Source organism: Phoca vitulina, unplaced genomic scaffold (assembly GCF_004348235.1).
Source record: "Phoca vitulina isolate PV1807 unplaced genomic scaffold, GSC_HSeal_1.0 scaffold5, whole genome shotgun sequence".
In the NCBI taxonomy this organism is placed as follows: Eukaryota; Metazoa; Chordata; class Mammalia; order Carnivora; family Phocidae; genus Phoca; species Phoca vitulina.
This window is the reverse complement of record NW_022589708.1, coordinates 36,916,654-36,933,735: the sequence shown is the minus strand read 5'-3', so window position 1 is coordinate 36,933,735 and position 17,082 is coordinate 36,916,654.

Below are 17,082 nucleotides of genomic sequence, written 5' to 3'. Positions count from 1 at the left end.
CATTCCCCAGATTCTAATCACTACATTTTAGAATTTGTATTTTTCGGAGTTTTGGAGTTTGTATTTTTGAAAAGCATCCCCTTATGTAAGGGTAAACTCTAAGTGGATTAAATATTTATTTATTTTTAAAAACCATAAACGTACTGGAGGAAATAACAAGTGACTTTATATTTATACTTAGGAGGGAAAATGTTTCAACCTAAAAATCTAAGAAGTATTAAAAAAGAGGCAGATGAATAAATTTGATTAGTAAAAAGAAAAAAGCTATATCATAAAAATATAGTGAGTAAACTAAAATTATAAACTATTGAATGGGAACAAAAGATATGTAGTTAATGTAAAAGGTATATGAGATCTCTTAGGAATCAAAAGGAAAGACCAAACAACAATAGAAAAATTACAAAGTATATCAATATTTAGTACACATGAAAGGGAATAAAAATGTCCCTTGAATATATAAAGTTATGTTCAACTCCACTCATAAAAGAAATATAAATTAAAATATAAGAAGTAATATTTTTAATCTAACACTTATGGCGAAGCTCACACCTTCTGTGAGTCTATGAGGAAACAGATATTATTATGTATTGATTATGCAAATTCCTACCACTTGAGAGTGACTTGGCAATGTGTATCAGATTCCAGATGCATTTACCTATTGACTATGCAATTTGACCCTTGAGAATTTTTCTTATGCATACATTTTGAAATTATAAAATGACACCTGAATAAGTTGGGTTTTATTATTAGTAATAATATTAATTTTTTGGATAGCAGAATTGTGGTCAGAGCAAAAAACCAGACACAAGGTGTTCTTAATAGGATCCTATATAAATAAAATATGGTACAATAATAAACTATAAAAAAGAGCCATGCTCCTATAAAAAAGACAGAAAATAAATACCACTAAAAAGAGAACGATAGGCCAATATCCCTGATGAACATAGATGCAAAAATCCTCAATAAAATACTAGCAAACCAAATCCAACAATACATTAAAAAAAAATATTTACCACGATCAAGTGGGATTTATTCCTCAGTTGCGAAGGTGGATCAATATTCACAAATCAACGTCACATGTCACATCAAAGAGAAAAGAGAAGAACCATATGATCATTTCAATAGATGCAGAAAAAGGATTTGACAATGTACAACATCCATTCATGATAAAAACCCTCAATAAAGTAGGTTTAGAGGGAATACACCTCAACATAATAAAGGCCATATATGAAAGCCCACAACTAACATCATCCTAAATGGAGAGAAACTGAGAGCTTTCCCCCACTTAAGGTCAGGAACAAGACAAGGATGTCTACTCTCACAACTTTTCTTCAACATAGTACTGGAAAGTTCTATCAAACAGCAATCAGACAACAAAAAGAAATAAAAGGCATCCAAATTGGCAAGGAAGATCACTATTTGCAGATGACATGATAACCCAAAAGACTTCACCAAAAAACTGCTAGAACTGATAAATGAGTTCAGTAAAGTTGCAGAATAAAATGTCAGTGTACAGAAATCTGCTGCATTTCTATACACCAATAATGAAACAGCAGAAAGAGAAATTAAAGAATTAATCCCATTTAAAATTGCACCAAAAACAATTAGATATCTAGGAATAAACCTAACCAAGGCAGTGAAAGACCTGTACTCTGAAAACTATAAAACAATGATGAAAGAAATTTGAAGATAACACCAAGAAATGGAAAGACCAAGGATTGGAAGAACAAATACTGTTAAAATGTCTATACTACCCAAAGCAATCTGCACGTTTAATGCAATCCTTATCAAAATACCACCAGCATTTTTCATAGAGCTAGGACAAACAATCTTAACATTTGTATGGAACCACAAAAGACCCCAAATAGCCCAAGAAACCTTGAAAAAGAAAAGCAAAACTGGAGACATCACAATTCCGAAGTTCAGGTTATATTACAAAGCTGTAGTAATCAAAGCAGTATGGTACTGGCACAAAAACAGACACATAGATCAATAGAACAGAATAAAAATCCAGAAATGAACCCATGACAATATGGTCAATTAATCTTTGACAAAGCAGGAAAGAATATCCAATGGGAAAAAGGCAGTCTCTTCAACAAATGGTGCTGGGAAATCTGGACAGCCACATGCAACAAAATGAAACTGCACCACTTTCCTACACCATACACAAAAATAAATTCAAAATGGATGAAAGATGTAAATGTGAGACCTGAAACCATAAAAAATCCTAGAAGAGAACAAAGGCAATAATATCTTTAACATTGGCCCTAGCAACTTTTTTTAGATGTTTCCTGAGGGAGGGGAAATAAAAACAAAAATAAATTATTGGGACTACATCAAAATAAACAGATTCTGCACAGCAAAAGAAACAATCAACAAAACTGAAAGACAACCTATGAAATGAGAGAAAATATTTGCAAATGACATGTGCATAAAGGGTTGGTATCAAAAATATATAAAGAACTGATACAACTCAACACTGAAAAAAACAATTTGATTAAAAATGGGCAGAAGACATTAACAGGTATTTCTCCAAAGAAGACATCCAAATGACCAACTACAATCAAATCAAATCAAAACAAATCAAATCAAAACTACAATGAGATATCACCTCACACTGTCAGAATGACTAAAATCAGCAACACAGAAACAACAGGTGTTGGTGAGGATGTGATGAAAAAGGACTCTTCATGCATTGTTGGTGGGAATGTAAACTGGTGCAGCCATTGTGGAAAACAGTATGGAGGTTCCTCAAAAAGTTAAAAATAGGACTACACTATGATCCAGCAATTGCACTGCTGCGCATCTATCCAAAGTATACAAAAATACTAATTCAAAGGGATACATGCACAGTTCATAGCAGCATTATTTACAATAGCCAAGATATGAAAGCAGCCAAAGTGTCCATGATTGATAAATGGATAAAGAAGATGTGATATAATGGAATATTATACAGCCATTAAAAAGAATTAAATCTTGCCATTTGCAACAACATGGATGGAACAAAGAGCATTATGTTAAGCAAAATAAGTCAGTCAGAGAAAGACAAATACCATATGATTTCACTCAGATGTGGAATTTAAGAAACAAAACAAATGAGAAAAGGGGAAAATACTAGAGAGAGAGGCAAACCAAGAAACTGACTCTTAAATATAGAGAACAAACTGATGGTTACCAGAAAAGAGGTTAGGGCGCCTGGGTGGCTCAGATGGTTGAGTGTCTGCCTTCGGCTCAGGTCATGATCCCAGCGTCCTGGGATCAAGTCCCGCATCGGGCTCCCTGCTCCTTGGGAACCTGCTTCTCCCTCTGCCTCTCTCTCTCTCTCTCTCTCTCTCTGTCTCTCATGAATAAATAAATAAAATCTTTAAAAAAAAAAAAAAAGAAAAGAAAAGAGGTTAGTGGGGTGGATGGGTTAAGTAGGCGATAGGGTTTAAGGAGTGCATCTGTTGTGATGAGCACCTGGTAATGTGTGGAAGTGTTGAATCACTATGTTGTACACCTGAAACTAATATTATACTGGATATTAAGTAACTGAAAATAAAATAAAATCTTTAAAAAGCCAAAAAAATAGACAGGAAAATTAATCTGTCAACTTTTATAGAAAGATTACAGGGCTATTACAGTAAAAAATAGAGTGTGCAACAGTGTATATAAAACACTATATTTGTGTATGAAAGTGGGAGTAAAAATTTATAAAAATGTTTTATTAAATTTGAATATAGATAATCAATAAAGATACACAAGGAACTAGAAATAGTTGTTCTTGCTTACTGACCTAGGGGAAAATGTTGGAGTCCTTAGGTTGGGGATAGCGGGACATTTTATTATACAATTAAAATATTATTTTGATTTTTATACTATACGAATATAACTTCTTAGTAAAAATGAAACTGAAAGGGGCACCTGGGTGGCTCAGTCGTTAAGCATTTGCCTTTGGCTCAGGTCATGATTCCAGGGTCCTGGGATCAGCCCCGCATTGGGCTCCCTGCTCGATGGGAAGCCTGCCTCTCCCTCTCCCACTCCCTCTGCTTGTGTTCCCTCTCTCGCTGTCTCTCTCTCTCTGTCAAATAAATAAATAAAAATCTTTAAAAAAATGAAACTGAAAGAAGAAATAAATTAAATAAGAAACAATAAATTAAATAAAATTAAACATCAGATTGCTCTGATGCACACTAAGATTTGAGAACCAGTGACTCAGATTATTGGATTAGATAACCCCTAAAGTCCTACATATCTAAATTCTCTAATGCTTTTTTGTGTTTCCTAATAAAAAATATGTGCATTTATACACACACATTATATATCCTCACTCCTTTATATATAAAAAGCGCTTCCAACATTTGTTAACTCAATCTCTCCAGTCTTCATCAACAATAGCACACTGCCTTCTCTTTTACTCCTCGTTTAAGAATGAGCACTGATTTTTTTTCTCAAAAATGGGAAAAAATGTTCTATGTATCATCCATAATATTAACTTTTATTTTTCATTTGTGTAATGCTTTAAGTTTTACAAAATACCTTAACATTACTGTTCTAATTTGAACAGAACTACAATCTCATTAGTCCTTTCTATTTGACATAGAAAAGAACAGGTATTAGGGAATAAATCCCCTCTGCCTGATACATTCTTCACGTAAATTTTTTTCTCCCACTTTTTAATTCGTTCTTTCCTAATGTAATCTTCTCAGAAAAACTTCCCTGACATAATAACTAAAATAAAATACCATTTTGGTCTCTGTTTTCTCTTTTATTTTCCTTTATAGATTTTGTAACTACCTGATACTATTTTCTATTCTTTATATTCTATTTTTTATTTAACCATCAATTTCCCAAGTAGAACATAGGCTGCAAAGTCTTTACATGTTTAGTCAACTGCCTTATCCTCAGTGCTTAGAAGAGTGCCTGGTGTAAAGTAGAAACAAACAAGCAAAAACACTCCTTGTCAATTAATGAACATCTATACATGCAAACATCTATACACTTTAAACATAATTCAGAAGTGAAGAAATATTAGACATTTTCTTACTGAAAGACCTTCAGTTCAAGCTTTATTTGAATCTCATTTTTAAGGAACCCCAAACAAACAGGAAAATCCTCCTATATTAAAAATCATGATATATTCTTTGTATTCATTGGTTTTAATACTTAAATGTATAAAATGTATATAAAATCTTAGATCTCATTTATTTGGTAATATATTTTTAATTGTATTGAATTAAATGAGCTTCTAAATATACAACATAATAATATCAACAGAAAATACTGAACTTACATACTGCTAGTGATTTTTATCTAAAAACTAAGTCACAAGAGTCATTTTATGATCTTTCTTATTAAAAATTTTGAAATATTTCTCTCTTACTTTAAAAGTGTTTATCACTTCTGAGAAGAATTTTTGATGTATACACATAGTAGTACCCCACTGGATGCCTGGAACCATGGATAGTACTGAACACTATATATACATTTGCTTTCTATACATACTTATGATGAAGTTTAAGCAGAGTAAAAGGTTAAGAACAATAACTAATAATAAAGTGGAACAATTATAACAATATTCTGTAATGAAAGTTATGTGAAGGTGGTGTCTCTTAAAATATCTTATTGTGCTGTACTCACCCTTCTTCTAGTGATGTGAGATGATAAAATTCTTATGTGATGAGATGAGGTGAGGTAAATGATATAGGTACTGTGACCTAGTTAAGCTACATAGGTCAGAAGGAGGATTATGTGCTTCCTGACTGCACTTCACTGTGGGTAGGTGAAAACACAGAGTGTGAAACTGTAGACAAATGGCGGAGAGGTGGTTACTGTACTGTTTTTCTTAAGTAAAGATGATGCTAAAGATGATGTGGTGGTGGGCAATTTATATCAAATTAAAATCTGTTTCCAAAAGTATATATGTAATCAATTCCCATTCTTCCAAATTACTGTACACTCACTGATTTGATGTTCAGTAAGGAACACTGTGTTAGTCATCCTCCAAGATGGCTCATAATGATCCTGACCTCCTGGTATTTGTAGTCTTTGTAATACAATTCCCCACTGTATCAGGTAGGTCTGTGTAACCAACAACATGGCAGAAGTGATGGTATGTGACTTTAAGATTAAGTTATGACAAAGATTCTTTAAAACTTTAGTGAGGCTCCTGATACTTCTAAAACTTTAGTGAGGCTCCTGATACTTCTTCTAGGCCAATCCATATACTTCCTTGTAAAATTCAGTTTTAGCAAGAACCCTACTAAGTCATTTTAGCAAGAGCCTCCCTACCCTCAAAACTTGATCACTTTGGATATCTGACCAAGTACCTCATCCTCCACTATCCCCGAGTGATATCTGATCACCCTGGCCTGTTTTCACCAGGAATGCTGTTAGGTCAGTTTAGCCACAACCCCCTTACCTGTGATGTTTCCTCTTAGCAATTTTCCATCCACTTAGCAATTTTCCACTCCCACCCTGCTTCTTGGCTATAAATTCCTACTTGCTCATGCTGTATATTTGGAACTGAACCCAGATCTTTACCAAGGTCTCTTTTTCCCTACTGCAGTTGTCCTGAAAAAAATCTGTTTTCACTTCTTTAACTATGGTTCTGCTTTGGTTTTTCTCTGACAATTATTTAAAAACAAACAAACAAACAAACAAACAAACAAAAACCCTGTACCTCTTTACTTTGGAGAATCTGTAACTATAAAAAACCATGGTTTCTTCAAAATGCACTCCCTTTCTGTCTCCATCTTGTACCCCTTGCAATAAGGGAAGCCATTTCATGAGAAGCCTCACAGAGGAGGCTCACAGAGATTCAAGGAACTGAAACTTCTCACCAACTGCCAAGTGAATGAGCTCAGAAGAGGAACTCTCAGCCCAACCAAATTCAGAACAACAGCCTGCACCCACAACTTAACTGGTACTTCATGAGGGACCCTAAGCCACAACCACCTATGTAAGCCACTTGCAAATTTCTGACCTTTAGAAAATATGTGATATAATAAAGATTTGTTTTGGATAATTTATAAACCAGCAATAGATAACGAATATAGTCATATTTTTACAAGATAGCTGGCTGGGATGAAGAGTGTATTCTGAAACAACAGAAGAGAGTTTTCTGTAGGAATTTACCAAGCTCATACAGAAAATCATACATGTGATCAGATTGTCAGCACTGATGCTTTAGACAGCAAAAGTAATTATATTGGGATACTGCATATTTCATTTCTGATCTATTAATATGACAGTAAGCTGTTTAAAGAAAAAGATCCTAAAATTTATGGAAATATAAATACCCCAAATAGCCAAGGAAATTTTGAGAAAGGGGAACAAAGCTGGAGGTATCACACTCCCTGATTTCAAATTATATTACAAAGCTAAAGTAATAAAAACAGAATCATACTGGTATAAGAACAGATAAGGATCAGTGACACAGAATACAGAGCTCAGAAAAAAAACTCACACATATATGGTCAATTAATTTATGATGAAGGAGACAAGAATATAAAATAGGGAAAATGATAACTTTTTAAATGAATGGTGCCAGGAAAACTAAAGAGCTACATGCAAAAGAATGAAACTGAACTTTCACACTCTACACAAAAATCAGCTAAAAATGGAGAAAAGACTTAAATTTAAGACCTCAAACTGTAAAACTCCTAGAAGAAAACATAGGGGGTAAGCACCTTGACATTGGTCTTGGTAATAATTTTTTGGGGTCTGACATCTAAAGCAATGGCAACGAAACCAAAAATAAACAAATGGGACTACATCAAACTAAAAAATTTCTACACAGCAAAGGAAACAATAGCAAAATGAAAAGGCATCCTATGGAATAGGAGACAATATTTGCAAACTACATATCCGATAAGGGTTAATATCCAACATACATAAGAAGTTTGTACAACTCAAAAGAAAAAAAAAACAGAACAGAAAAGAAGAACAATATAATTTAAAAAATGGGCAAAGGATCTGAAAAGAGATTTTTAAGAATACACCCAAATGGCCAACATGTACGTGAAAAAGTGTTCAACATCACTAATCATCAGGCAAATACAAATCAAAACTACAATGAGATATCACCTTACACCTGTTAGGAGGGTTATTCTCAAAAAAGAAAGAGAAACAAGTATTGGTGAGGATATGGAGCAAAGGGAACCCTTGTACACTGTTGGTGGAAATATAAATTGTATAGCAACTATGGAAAACAGCATGGAGGTTCCTCAGGAAATTAAAAACAGAGCTAACGTATGATCCAATAATGCCATTTCTGGGTATATATCCACAGAAAACTTAATCATTATCTTGAAGATATATCTGTACCACCATGTTCACAGCAGTATTATGCACAATAGCCAAGGTACAGAAACAATCTAAGTGTCCACCAACTGATAAATGGATAAAAAAAATTGAGATACACACACACACACACACACACACACACACACACATATACACACAGACTAGAATATTATTTAGTCTTTAAAAAGAAGGAAATCCTGTCATTTGTGACAATATAGATGGACCTTGAGGGCATTATACTAAGTGAAAGACAGAGGCATATATTGTATTGTATCACTTACACGTGGAATCTGCAAAGTAAGTCAAACTCATAAAAACAGAGTAGAACAGTGATTGCCAGGGGCTGAAGGGTAGGATAAATAGGGAGAGGCTGGTAAGAGGGTACAAACTTGCAGTTACAAGATAAATAAGTTCTTATAAAAAAAATTCTTTATTTATTTGAGAGAGAGTGTACAAACAGGGGAATGGGCGGAGGGAGAGGGAGAAACAGACTCCTCGCTGAGCAGGGAGCCTGATGCGGGGCTCGATCCCAGGACCCTGGGTTCATGACCTGAGCCGAAGGCAGACGCCTAACCGACTGAGCCACCCAGGCGCCCCAATAAGTTCTGATGATCTAATGTATAACATGGAGACTATCATTGATAATACCATTATATAATTGAAATTTCCTAAAAAAGTAGAATTTAAATGCTTTCTCTCATACCCAAAAAGGTAAATATGTAAGGTGATCACTATGAATTAAAAAAGAAAAAATGTGCTCATTAATCTGAACCTCAAGAAAACAAAATTTTAATTTAGTTAAACTTAGAAATATCTTATTTAAGAAGAAAGGTGGGATCATTATAAAATATTAATACAGGGCAATAAACAGATGAACTAGCAATAACAACAATTTAAGAGAAAATACTACATTCAAAAATGCAGTTCACCTTTCATTAAATATGGATGGGATATTATTTTATGTGACTTATTAAACATTATAAAAATCTTTTTATAATGCAATTCTGCAGTTCTGATGGCACAGTTCATAAGGTGAGGTGTTCGTTCCATATTTATATTTGGTTCAGATCAACTGACTTGGAACTTGGAATTTAGATATATATATTTTTGGTAATTGTTCAATTACTAAGCAAATATGGATATTAATTATCTTTGGTTTACACTGCCTTCAGGCCAGTAAGTTTTATAAAATTCCAATTTGTGTCTTGACAATTTTATCAGTCAATGTCAATCTGGAATGCAGAAATCAGTCTACAGTTTTCATATGGAGAGGAATTTAGTGCAAGGAATCAGGTACAAAGTTGTTAGACCTCAAGAGCAAAAGGGATTCATCAGTGGTGAGGAGGCTGCTCCATCCCCGGGAGGGACAGGATGCCAGGCCTGCTGCTGTAGCCTCTTTCTGCCTGCAACCATGCTCAGGCAGCTGCAGGGAGGTGCAGGGAGCAGCCTGTGCTTCTGAGGCCCAGCACAGAGACTTCTCCCTCCTGCATTCAATCCCCACCCCACACTGGGATTCTCGAGCTGCTAAGGAAGTTGGAGAACCCTGAGAGTCAATAGACACATGACAGCTACAGCAAGAGATAATAATTTGCAATATTGCAATAAAGTACTTCATAGATCATGAATAAAACATATGTATGCACATATTTCTTCTAATAGAAACATGTTTTTCACCATTTCACATGCAAGTGCCTCTGACCATATGGCAGTTGGACCTTCACTTATTTCTAAGTTTTACCACATTCCTATAAGCCTCCTATATATCTTGCTTTTCCCCTTCAATCCCAATAGATATCCTTACCTACTAAGCCAAAAACAAAACAAGACCAAACAAAACAAAAACAGTCATTCAGGAAGTAAAGCACTTGACCTTTTAGCTAATTCCCATGGAAAACATACCCTTCTCCTCCTCTGATATTAACACATCACTCCTGTTCTGTATCTCACAATCTCACTCTCACCAAGGACTTCACTTCATCAATTATCCAGTGTCCAAGTAATCACATTAATCTTTCCCTCCTCTTTTGGTTCTTATCTACATATAAACACTTAAAATTTTCTTTATGACCCCAAATACCAATTAACTACACTCCTATTTCCATTCAAATGTGCTAGTTGGATGTTTGCTCAGGTCTACATTCTCCACTGTTTGTGTTTGTTTCTTACCCTAATCATCTAATTTAATATGCACAAAGTACATGAAACTACTTTGGGAAAAAGTTTACCAGTGACCTCATTTTGCTTATGTTTTGCTGACTGCACCGGATGTATTACTACAGCTTTTGATATTGTGGCTCAATCTGATGCTTTTGCAAATGTCTTCTGTGGTCTCAAACAAAACACTCTGCTGGCACTCCTTCCATGCTTATAGATTCTTCTCATGTTTTCTTCTGTGTTCTGCATATGCTGTAAGTATTTTCCACTCTGAATGCTCTTCAGAGAAATCTCATCCCAACTTACAACTTCAACTAATCAACTGAAGAGATACCTAAAGCTATATCTCTGGATGGTGAGTTTTAAATTCATGTACCAAACTGTTTTCAGCATATAAACTACCCGCATGTCACAAGAGATATTGCTCACAGAATACGGCAAAAATGGAGCTTGTTATTAAACCTCTGCAAGTCTTCCTATACCTTAATACACATCATGTCTAAACGAACAGTACCACCATTCTCTTAGCTGTGAATACCAGAAATGTCACTGACAGTTCCATTACTTACATAACCCATAACTGATGACTGAATCTCTTTTTATTCTACACCCTTAATAATTAGCAGAGCCAGATTTTTTTTCCTTTCCCACTGCTAATAGCTCTCATCATCATATGGATTACTTTGAACCATTAGGTCTCTCTGCATTCAGACTTGTCTTCCTGGGACATATTTTTTGCTATTGTAACCCAAATGATATTTGTGAAACATAAATATAACTGATCATTACCATAATTAACTTTCTTCATTGACTAGAAAGCATTTGATATCAAGTTAAAATTCCTTCAAATTCCATGATAAGAGTAAAAAAAAGGATTTTGGCTTCTAATTTTCTCTCTTGCTATTTTCTTTTGCATGTCCTACACTCACCTGATTCACACATGCTCTCTCTTGATTTTCTCAACTTCTTCTGTTCATTCTACCCACGCTTACGTTCTGTATCAATGCATCAAGTCAGAATTACTTTCTTCTTGAAAGTATTTTTGACCTCTTCGAATCAGTATTTCATATCCTTTGAGTAAACATCTAGTAGTGCAATTGTTGGATTGTAGCGTAGTTCTTTTTTTTTTAAATTCAATTAGCTAACATATAGTACATCATTAGTTTCTGATGTAGTGTTCAATGATTTGTCAGCTGCTTATAACATCCAATGCTCATTACATCATGTGTTCTATTTTTAATTTTTTGAGGAACCTCCATACTGTTTTCCAGAGTGGCTGCACCAGCTTGCATTCCCATCATCTTTCTGCACCTCAGGCTATGTTAAAATATTTTAACTGAATAAAGCAGATGTAGATGTCCAAACTTCAATTCTGAAGCTGATTTAGAATTTTCTAAAAGAAAGAACTCTAAAAGTTTTCTTTTCTGTAGCAATTTTGTCCATAAGTGACAATAATATTTACTAGATTTTATTACAAATGTCTGGATACGGATGGGCTCTAATTGCTTGAAAAGAGATACTGCATATTGTTGGTATTTGAATCAACTTCATGACCCAAGGGGAAGATCATATAATAGGGGAACAAGTAAGTGAAAGAATATTAATTGAATTAAATTAACTAATTAATTGTTAATTAACCAATTAGTAACTAACTGATTCATTCATATGTATTGAATGCCTATAAAGTACCAAGCCTATGCAAGAGCTGGATTCCTAGCAGTGATTAATTCAGACTGTTTGCTAGCTTTCATATCAATTTTCTGCATGAGACTTTGCTCATCGATCGATGCTACACACCTATTGTCACTTAACAGGTATATATTGAGGGTGCCTGGGTGGCTCAGTCTGTTAAGCATCTGCCTTTGGCTCAGGTCATGATCTCAGGGTCCTGGGATAGAGGCCCGAGTTGGGTTCACTGATCAGCAGTGAGGTCTGCTTCTCCCTCCCCCTCTGCCCCTCCCCCCACTTCTACACTCTCTCTAATAAATTAAATAAAATCCTTAAAAAATAGGTATTGAAAGAATGAACAAAATGAGATAATTTTTGCAGTTGCACATCTAACTTGTAAAGAGTGCTGCCTTTTGCATGTCCCACTTTTGGAATACAGACTCACACTTTTCTTTGACTATAAGAGGAGAGATCTGTTACTAATCTTATAGAATTATAGAATTTTTCAGACATCTAAAATAGTCTTATACCATATATCAGAAATAACCTTAATTTTATTTGGTCTTCTAAGATGGATATCCCCTTTATCCAAAAAAAAAAAGAGCTTTATAATTTAGTTATATAATATATATTTAAGAGTAAAAGAGTGTAAAGAGTGTACGTTAAAAGTGACCCTTAAATATGGAAGCCAACAGTTTGAAAAACATTAGGCTACAAATTTTCCAGGATTCTGTAATGAATCATCTATATTAACTGGCCTATATACATATATGTAAGACAGCTTGCTATAACATGAATAGGATAACGCTACATACTTTAAATATAGTAGATGGAATATAATCTTGCTAACTCTATTTCCTAAAATGTTCAGGGTTTTTTAGAATTCTACAGATTTCAAAGTGATGGAGTACAGGCAAAGCCAGGAATTATGCCATTTTATTATAGAAATGTCATAAGAAATAGAAGACATAGGAAGGATACCAAATTTGTGAAAAGAATAAGTGTACATAAGACAAACTGCTTTTCTTTACCTCAGCAAATAGATTAAATATGTCAAGGCAATGTACTTGGTGAATGAATAATGTTAGGTTTTAAAATCTGAATTTCAATCTTCCACTAATTTCAAGGAATTTTAAGTAAATTTGACTACCATATTTTTTTTAAAAATTCTTGTTTGATAATTTGCTCTAACTCGCTCTAACTTTACTCAACATTAATTTGATGCCCAACAGATAGAAGAGTGAAGGCATGATTATTCATGTACTAAATAAAGTGTGTTTAATTACAAATTTTAGTTACTGACCTCAAAACAATTATGGTACTCAGTTGAACGCAATTTTCTTTCTAATTACCTGAATAAATTACTGTGTTCACTTCACACTGCTTTTTGATTTCACTTTGCCTATTGTTTGCTCTCCAACCTGTCAACATTCTGAAGATGCTATTCATTGGAGACATTTCATTTTCTCTGATGGAAATGAATAGTTTGAAGTGATTTTATTCTGTTCTCTGACAAGTGATGCAATAGAAAATGACCATCACATTTTGGAGACCATTATTCTTTTCTTTTCTTAGCTTTTTTTTGTTTTAAAGAAACATCCAGAAATGCTACATTTTTTTTTTGACTATCCAGCCAAAAACAAAACCACAAACTCATTTTCTTTTAGAAAATTCTAAATCAGCTTCAGAATTGAAGTTTGGACATCTACATCTGCTTTATTCAGTTAAAATATTTTAACATGTAATGGATACTTGACAAGTAATTTGGTGGTATTTTTTTTCTAATACTATCCTTTTATAGGATTATGCTTTTGAAGCAGTATTGTTATCTATACTCACCTCCAAGATCCTTGACTGTTCAGATAAAAAATATTATTTTAGAGCAATATATATTTTTTTCTTAATGGTCTTTTAATTATATTGACCTAGAGGGAGGAAGAAATGAGAACAGGTTTCAGTCTTTAAGTGGACCTTTCCTACAAAGACTGTATGTCATGATTTTCTCAGGTAATAAAAGAAGTTAAATTCATGGTAAATACATTTCAGTTTAGATGGTTAATGTACAGTGTAAAGTTAAAATTATTTTTACTGGTCAGAATAACTTGGCTATAAATTTTACATATATATCTTTTTAACCTGGGTTATTACTAAACATTTTCACCCTAAGTGGGATAAAGCACATAGGTAAATATTTCCCCTACTTTTTTTGAAGAGGGTTTTAGAAGGTAAGGCAAATGTCAAACTCCTGAGGGTAATGAATAAATGAGTCACAGGTCTGCTCCTGATGGACGAAATGGGGCATCAGAAAGATCTAAGTCCTGATCGCAGAATAAAATGAATATCATAGATAGGTGATGATATCCCGAGACTCAACTTGGTTCTCAAATGTGAAAATTCAAATCATAATCCTAGAGGAGTCAGTGTCACTGTATCTGTGCCTAGTCATAACCATGTGGTGGAAAATTCTGGACTGAGAAAGGATCTAACCCCGAAGGATACGAGAAAGGTAGGACAAAATAAGGGTAAGTAGGCTGGTTTTACTATGCTGACAATAAACTGAACTCTTTTCCCTTTTTAAAATTTCTGGTGTTAAAAAAAAAATTTCTGGTGTTAAGGAATGCTTAATTTCAAAATGATTTACAATAATCAAGACATATAAACAACCTGTGCCCATTGATGGGTAAGTGGATAAAGAAGTTGTGGTACATACGTAGGATGGAATATTACTCATCCATAAAAAAATGAGGAAATCCTACAATGTGGGACAACGTGGATGGACCTTAAAGACATTATGCTAATGAAATAAGTCAGACAGAGAACGTCAAATCCTTTATGATCTTAGTTATATGTAGAATCTAAATAAACAAACAAACCAAATACATGGAACAGAGATCAGACTTGTGGCTACCAGAGGCAAAGGGTGAGGAGAGGGTAAACTGGAGGAAGGTGGTCAAAAGATAAAAACTTCCAGTTATAAGACAAATAAGTACTAGGGATATAATGTACATTATATCTGTACATTATAACTATACATTTTAACGTATATGTCTATACATGATAACATTATAACTATAGTTAACACTGCCGTTTGATACATAGGAAAGTTTTTAAGAATGTAAATCCTAAGAGTTCTTATGAAAAGAAGAAAATTTTTTCTTCTTTCTTCTCTTCTTTTTCTTTATCTTATATCTATATGAGATGATGGATGTTAGCTGAACCTATCATGGTAATCATTTCACAATATATGTAAACCATCATTCTGTACTCCTTAAACTTATATAGAGACATATGTCAATTATTTCTCAAATAAATTGGAAACATTTTGATTAAGAATTTAAAAAAATAAAATAAAATTTAAAAATAATGCTAATTTATGTGACTCATATGGGTAATGTAAGAAAGTCTAATCATGGCTATTTTTTAAAATGTTTTATTTATTTATTCATGAGAGTCAGAGAGAGAGAGAGAGAGAGGCAGAGGCAGAGGGAGAAGCAGGCTCCCCGCCTAGCAGGGAGCCCGATGCGGGACTCGATCCCAGGACCCTGCGATCATGACCTGAACCGAAGGCAGATGCTTAACCATCTGAGCCACCCAAGCGCCCTAATCATGGCTACTTTTAACTTAAGCTGTTTTAAACTTCAGATGTGTCAGTCTTTAAAATTGTAATTCAATACCCTAGAAATGTAAATTTTAAAAAAATTAGTTATAATAAATCAAAAACCTAATTCAGACCCATTATTTTAAAAAGAAGAGAGAGAAATTAAAATCAAAATCCAAACACATGAACAAAACCAGAAGTCAGAACAAACCATGTATAGTGATGTTCATCATAGGATTATTTATCTTATTTTATTATTATTATTTTTAAAGATTTATTTATTTATTTTAGAGAGTGAGAGAGAGAGAGTGCAAGTTGCAGGGAGCAGCAGAGGGAGAGGGAGCTACAGAATCTCAAGCAGACTCCCCATTGAGCACAGAGCCCCATGTGGGGCTTGATCTCACGACCCTGTGATTATGAAATGAGCTGAAATCAAGTCAGTTGCTTAACCACTCCAGTGCCCCAGGATTATTTATTTTAAAAAAGGGAAACTAAAAAACAATCAAAATTACCAACAATAGAAATCAGTAAATAGATCACATATGGTACAGCCATAACATGAAAATAAATGCAGATTAGAGAAACATTATGATTTAATGATATTTGAACATTATCAGAATATGAGGTTAAGGACGCCTGGGTGGCTCAGTTGGTTGGGCGACTGCCTTCGGCTCAGGTCATGATCCTGGAGTCCCGGGATCGAGTCCCGCATCGGGCTCCTTGCTCAGCTAGGAGTCTGCTTCTCCCTCTGACCCTCCCCCCCTCATGCTCTCTCTCTCTCTCATTCTCTCTCTCTCAAATAAATAAATAAAATCTTTGAAAAAAAAAAGAATATGAGGTTAAGAAAAAATCAGAAAATACTAAACACAAAGTGAAATAGAGCTCTAAGGAAGCATTGTATTTTGAACTTTTTTTTTTTTATTTTTTAAAGATTTTATTTATTTATTTGACAGAGAGAGACAGCGAGAGAGGTAATACAAGCAGGGGGAGTGGGAGAAGGAGAAGCAGGCTTCCCAAGGGGCAGGGAGCCCAATGCAGGGCTCGATCCCAGGACTCTGGGATCGTAACCTGAGCTGAAGTCAGATGCTTTAACGACTGAGCCACCCAGGCACCCCTATTTTGAACTTTTAAAATACACTTTTAGGGCTGCCTGGGTGGCTCAGTTGGTTAAGCCTCCAACTCTTGATTTTGGCTCAGTCATGATCTCAGGTTAGTGAGATCGAGCTCTGCGTTGGTTGGTCTCCATGCTGGGCATGGAGCCTGCTTAAGATTCTCTCTCTTCCTCTCCCTCAGCTCCCCCACCCCAACTCCTGTTCACTCTCTCTCTAAAAAAATATAGTAATAAAATAAAATAAAATACATTTTCAAATTTTAAA